This window comes from Coptis chinensis, unplaced genomic scaffold, assembly GCF_015680905.1.
Source record: "Coptis chinensis isolate HL-2020 unplaced genomic scaffold, ASM1568090v1 utg4262_pilon_pilon, whole genome shotgun sequence".
Lineage (NCBI taxonomy): Eukaryota > Viridiplantae > Streptophyta > Magnoliopsida > Ranunculales > Ranunculaceae > Coptis > Coptis chinensis.
In genome coordinates, this window is record NW_028238152.1 from 47561 (window position 1) to 53534 (window position 5974).

The following is a 5974-nucleotide window of genomic DNA, read 5'->3' on the forward strand; positions in this document are numbered from 1 at the left end:
CATTGGAAAGGAATGCTGAATATTCCTTCGTCTCCCTCGCGACACGGTTTGACACACGGTCATACTTGATTGGCTCCAAATCTATAGTTGCTAGGTCGAGTCATCGGCATGGAAAGCGATGGCATCGAACCCTTGACACGCCCGCCGGATATCAAAGTTCTAAGAGAAACCATTACGGTGTTCCATCAATCTGATTACCGATCTCCATTACTATGGTAGTTGAAGCTAATCAACATTTAGCAAATGAGGATTACAAGGCGCGCATCTTCCAACCCGAAGTATTAGAGTTTAGAGCTCAAAGTTGGTGATATGAAGATGTTGTCATGGATGAGTTGGTAACACTTGGGAGATCGCCAAGCCTTCTCTTTGCAACTTTAGACCTATAACACCACACCTCAAATGCCTCAGTCAAAGTCGGGATACCTAATGTCGATTCCTCGACCAATCGGTCAAGATCTTCGCTTGATCTCGATGAGTACTTATAGCGACATTGAGACAAATGCTGATTCAAACTTTGCCATAGCTCTCCATCCATCTTGAATGGCGGAGAATCGTCATCATTGATTGTAGTAGAATCAACTAAAGGTTTCATCATTCTTACAAATGGAAGCCAAACCTTTACCATGTGAAGCCTTTTAACGGTTGGGAGTATCGCGGTACCATATGCAATTGCCTCCAAAACCTTAGCTGCAACTTCAATGACCTTCACCATCGTCTCAAGCATGTCGACATCACGGAGTTTGAACCTCAACGGCCTTCACAATGTTTTTCGATGCTTCCACCCACTTATTACAAATTCTCTCAATGTTTCCAATTTAGTTAAAATTTGGCATGCCCAAGCTAAATCAAGAAGAAGGGACTGCAGTTCGGTAACTTATCGTGTCCCAAAACTAGGCCACGAGACTCAGATTTAAAAGCGACTCGATGAGGCCATAGAATCTGTTTAGTAAACTTCTCGAGCATTCCCTCATTTCACTTTTTATCTCTTGAAATGGTTGGCTGCAACAAGTGGGGCATCATCATCTTACGTAAGCATATACTCAAGTTGCTCTTGGCGGAGGATTCGGATCATTCATGGAAGGAGAAGAAGATGTGGCAAAGCGGATAGGCGACATAAAATTCTGTGATGGCTGTAGGATTAAGTTTGGTTGGAGGCGGGCAAGGATTGGTTCAGCTTGAGCTCCTAGGCGGGTGTAATTTTAAGAATCTCCTCCTCCTCGGCCTCCTCCCAAGGGGTGCCTCTAAGTACTCAACACACTTACCAATAATGTCCTCACAACCAAGTTCGACAGCCACTTGAAGGGTACCAATGGCATTTCTAACACCATGGCATGTGTTGGGCGAGCCATCAGAAACAACATAGAGGAGGCGTAGCAATGAAACATGGTGGTCAACCGAGATTCTTGGCAGTACACTTGACCTTGATCTTGCCGGAGTCAAGATCTTGCACGTGGGCGATTCTCGGTGCCGTCGATCGGCCAAAGTACTTGGTCTTTTTCACGAGAACATGGGAGTGACAATACAACCATTCATCCCTGCCCTCTTGTGTTCATATCCTAACAACAACATCACTAGTGGACTTATTCGATGTTGCATTGAGCCCTTGCTAATACGTAGTATTGATCTCCATTCAAGCTCACGAAAACTAATGACAAGGCCCTTTACACATCTTGGCACCTTGTTCTCTTTCTTGGTAGCTCTACTCTGGTTTTGATATTTTCGTAGTCTCTAGCTCTTCATTCCTTTTGCGACACCGGCAACGCTGCTTGATTTACTTGATGTTTAGCCTTATTTTATTGTTTCATTGGTGATAACTTTATGACACGAGGTTTTTTAATGGTTTGGCATTTACATGTACAATTTAGTTCAAAATCTATTAGTTTTTTGCTATTTTTGTCTTCTTATTTGATCTGTACCTTCATGAATGTGATCAAGTTATAACTTTGATAAGTTCTTTCTAAGCTTTTGGCTATGGGCACCAATTTACGCATATAGGAGGTGCATAGTTTCATATGCATTGTCAACTTGAGTGTGTATTAGGTTTATTAATGTTTCTAATAAATTTACTTACGTGATTTTTTTTTTAATTTGTTATGCAGATTAATTGATTGGGTCACGTAAGTAGTAGAATTAAGAAGAAGCTCGAGTGGATCTTTGCTCAAATTAGCATGTTATAGACATTATTTGTGGAATTTTAGTTTTGAATAATTCGTTTAATTTAGTTGAACGTTGTTAAGATTATGTGAGGCGATGTTTTTCGCAAAAAATAGTTATGTGAATTCTTTAAGATCTTTTGTATTGATCGAATGGTTTAGTAATGAAATTCATTTTGTTATGATTTGTGGTGAATTGTTATAGGGTTCTGTGTTCTATAAAAATTGTTTTGGGCGGGATTATGTAAATGAAAATGTACAGTATATATATGAATTGCACCATTTGTAATGCTAAATCGTCCCAAATAAAGTGTGCTTTTGGAATTTATATCATTAGCAACAATTTTGGTGTAGCTAAAAGATTTGATTCTACCGTGCGTGGAGACATTTTTGCCACACTTGGTGTGTCGCTAAATTTATGGACGTCTGTTGCCTTGCGCCAAATGTATAGCTAAAAATTCAAACTTTCATAGCGGAATAGTGTAGCAAAAGGTTGCCTTTTGCGATGCCTAGTTGTGCGACTAAAGGTATCACTTTTGCAACGCCATCCTAGTTGTTACAAGCTCTCTTTTGCGGCGCCAAAAGCCGCAAATAGTTTGAAATAAATTTGCAATTAATTTAATTTTCATACATGAAGTAGCAATGGAATTAGTGTGATAACAGCCCATAAGCGTCGCAACAAACTAGGAACATTTGCCCGCCACTTTTGGCGTTGCATTTGAGTATTTGAGCGCGCACTTTTTATGCGCCTTTGCAGCGCCATCACGGTGCGTTCGCGACAGATCTTTGCTCAAAGGCACCTTTAGCGATGGGGTATGGCCCATTTGCTAAAACCATGCTCTGTTGTAGTGTAATATAATTATAGCTAAACTTTTCTCACTAGTTCCTAAAAAAGTAAAAAAAACCAAGTTGTAAATTGGTGGTTAGAAATTTAGGTTGGTTGAATCCCTACTCGATTTTATATGAACCACGAAGATCATTGAAGTAAAGAAAAATATCTTTGGTCGCGCTTTTCATGCCAAAGAAGAGATTCAAATCTCTAGCGTAACAAAGGGCTTATCTCGATTACCACTAGCATTCATTCTCAATTGTTGATCATAATAACTTTGAAATAAACTTACATGTTGAATGATGTGGAAAGCGGCAGGCCCGATCCACGGTTCATGGTTGCCCTGCATGACCAAGTTGGCTCATCGCGGCTTTTTATTTCATCAACAATTTCTCGAAAAAAACATGCCTATTTTGGCCCATTCAGTAAGCGCATTTTAAATAAAAATCCAACTATGACATAAAATTTCATCTTCAGCGATTTGTGAATTTTTTTTGAACATGGGTATGTTAGCTATTTTTTCTTCAGGTTTTTGGTTTCACTATTTCTACACCTATATTTCCTCTACCTCTAGACCTTTGTGAAGACATTTTTGTGATTTTGGTGAAGAATAAAAGAAGAAAGAAGAAGATGAAGTGAATTGGTGAAAATGGAGTTAAGCATATATGCAATATATATATAGGCCCGATCAATGAACTAAATATAGCCGTTAATTTTCAGCGGTACAAAATCCCGAACGTTTTTCATTTTTTATTGAAAAAAACAAAAAAAATGTTGGGCGATAAAGTAGGCCCGATCCACTCTTAAGGCCAGATCCAAGTTGTCCGTGCACACAATTTCTACTCTTGGGCCGGGTTAAGTTTTTCCCATTGTGCCATTTCTATATTCTTCAGCGATTTGGCTCCAATTTTGACAGTGCTTAAAAATCAAAGCGGTGGAACTGGCCAATGGCGTTGATGACGAAAATTGCTATAAAAATTGTCAAGTATCACATTGAAAATGAAAATGACAACATGTTGATGATGAAGTATAACCTGCCTTCTTTATATTTGAAGAAAAAGTTTGGAATATCTCGAATTCCATCTCTCTCTAGGTGAATTGCATTCTTGCTCATGACACTACTTGTTAAATTCTTGTTAAGCAAATTTGGCAATTTTGGATCTGTGAGGATCTGATGTGACATTGTAAATGTAGCCCAACTTTTGACTTTGACCCGGCACCATGTGAGGCGGTGTAAGTACGTAGCGCCCTCTAATCTGGCGCCAAATGCCAATGTAGCATGCTTCAATGGGCAAAAAAGCGAGCGGAGTCACATCTATCTCTAAGCTCGTCTCTTCTTCATTTTACATACACTTAGCTCAAACATTTTTATCAAAACAACTTAACCATTTCACATCAATCCTTAACAAACAACACACATTGCCAAAAATGGATCATGAAGTGTATGAGATGTTTCCCCTTCAATCTTCAATCTTCATCTTCATCTTCATCTTCATCGTCGTCTTCTTCTTCATCTTCTCGGTGGAGACTCATTAGATAGTCTTGATGAAGAATTTGTTAATGACATTCCTTATGAAGCACCATTTGGCTGTACTTGCACAAACACAAGTATATGCTCGAAGGCACCACATGTGGTTCAAGAGAATCGAAAAGTGAAACATAGAAACTATGCTTTGACTTTGGAACTCTTGAAGGCCAACTATTTAAATCGATCGTCTGTCTTTCAGAAGAGGATTTCAAACAAGCGCTTCATTATGAAAAATCTTTATTTCTTCACATCTTCAGCGATATTGGACTCATTTTAAGTACTTTTAACCTAAATTTAACAATCTTTGGTAAACTGGGTATAGATCCTCGATCAAGGTAAAATTTTACTTTCAAATGATCTTGGTTATGAATGCGATGGTTGATCAACTTGGCGATCAATTATATATTCACGAGCAAAGCTGGAAACTAGGTGTTGAGGCATTTCGTGATGCAATTATCAAATTATGCGGTTCGATCTACTTGCGAAGGCCAAATATTGCGGATACATATCGACTTGCTTGCACGATACGCCATCGTGGATGGCGGGTATGTTGAAAGCATTGATTGTATGTATTAGGAATGACATAATTGTCTAGCGGATGGCAAGGTGCTTACGGTGGTGGATTACGAAAAACCATCATTATTCTCGGAAGCGGTTTGCAACGAAGACCTATGGATATGACATTCTTTCTTTGGGATGCCAGGTCACACAATGACATCAGCGTGTTGGACAACTTCGCCGGTATTTGAGCACATGATCAATGATATTTCTCTACATTTATTTTTTGATGTAAATCGGCATAGCTATAATATGGGTTATTAGTTGATGGTATCCGACTATGCGGCATTTATACAAATAATTTCAAACCCTAATGCTCTAAAGGCGAAGTGGTTCCAAATTATGCAGAAACTGCAAGAAAATATATTGAAATAGTTTTGGGGTTTTGCAAAACTAAATTTGGGATTTTGGCAAAACCTTGCAAATTATGGCATGTGGAGACAATGAATCTTGTTATAAGGCATGTATCATATTACACAATATGATAATCGAGACTCTGAATAAAAATTATGAAATGAGGAGGTACATTCTGATCTAGAAGGGCAACCATAGATCCTACCTACTAAAGAGACACTACATTGAGGGGACTCATGATTTCAATCAAAGACTATGCATAATTGACTTAAGACCTTGTCAAGTATCTATGGAGCATTAGGGGTGACCGACATTGTTTGTTGTAATTTAATTTATTAGATGCATATTTATTTTTAATATCAATAAACAATGTTAATCAATTTCTATTTTATTATATATATTTTTAATTTAAACTAATATATATTTATATAAAATTAAAGTTTATTCATATTAAAAAAGTTACATAGTCATAGAAAATAAAATGATTAACATTAACCACTCACATTACAACCTCTAACCAGCAACTTTTTCCATTACAGCACCTAACCACTT

General features: G+C 38.0%; 1 pseudogene; it reads right to left on the reverse strand.

Moving 5' to 3' along the window:
- Positions 1-295: 295 nt before the first annotated feature.
- LOC147473165 (BTB/POZ domain-containing protein At3g05675 pseudogene) lies at positions 296-712 on the reverse strand (annotated as a pseudogene).
- Positions 713-5974: the final 5262 nt, after the last annotated feature.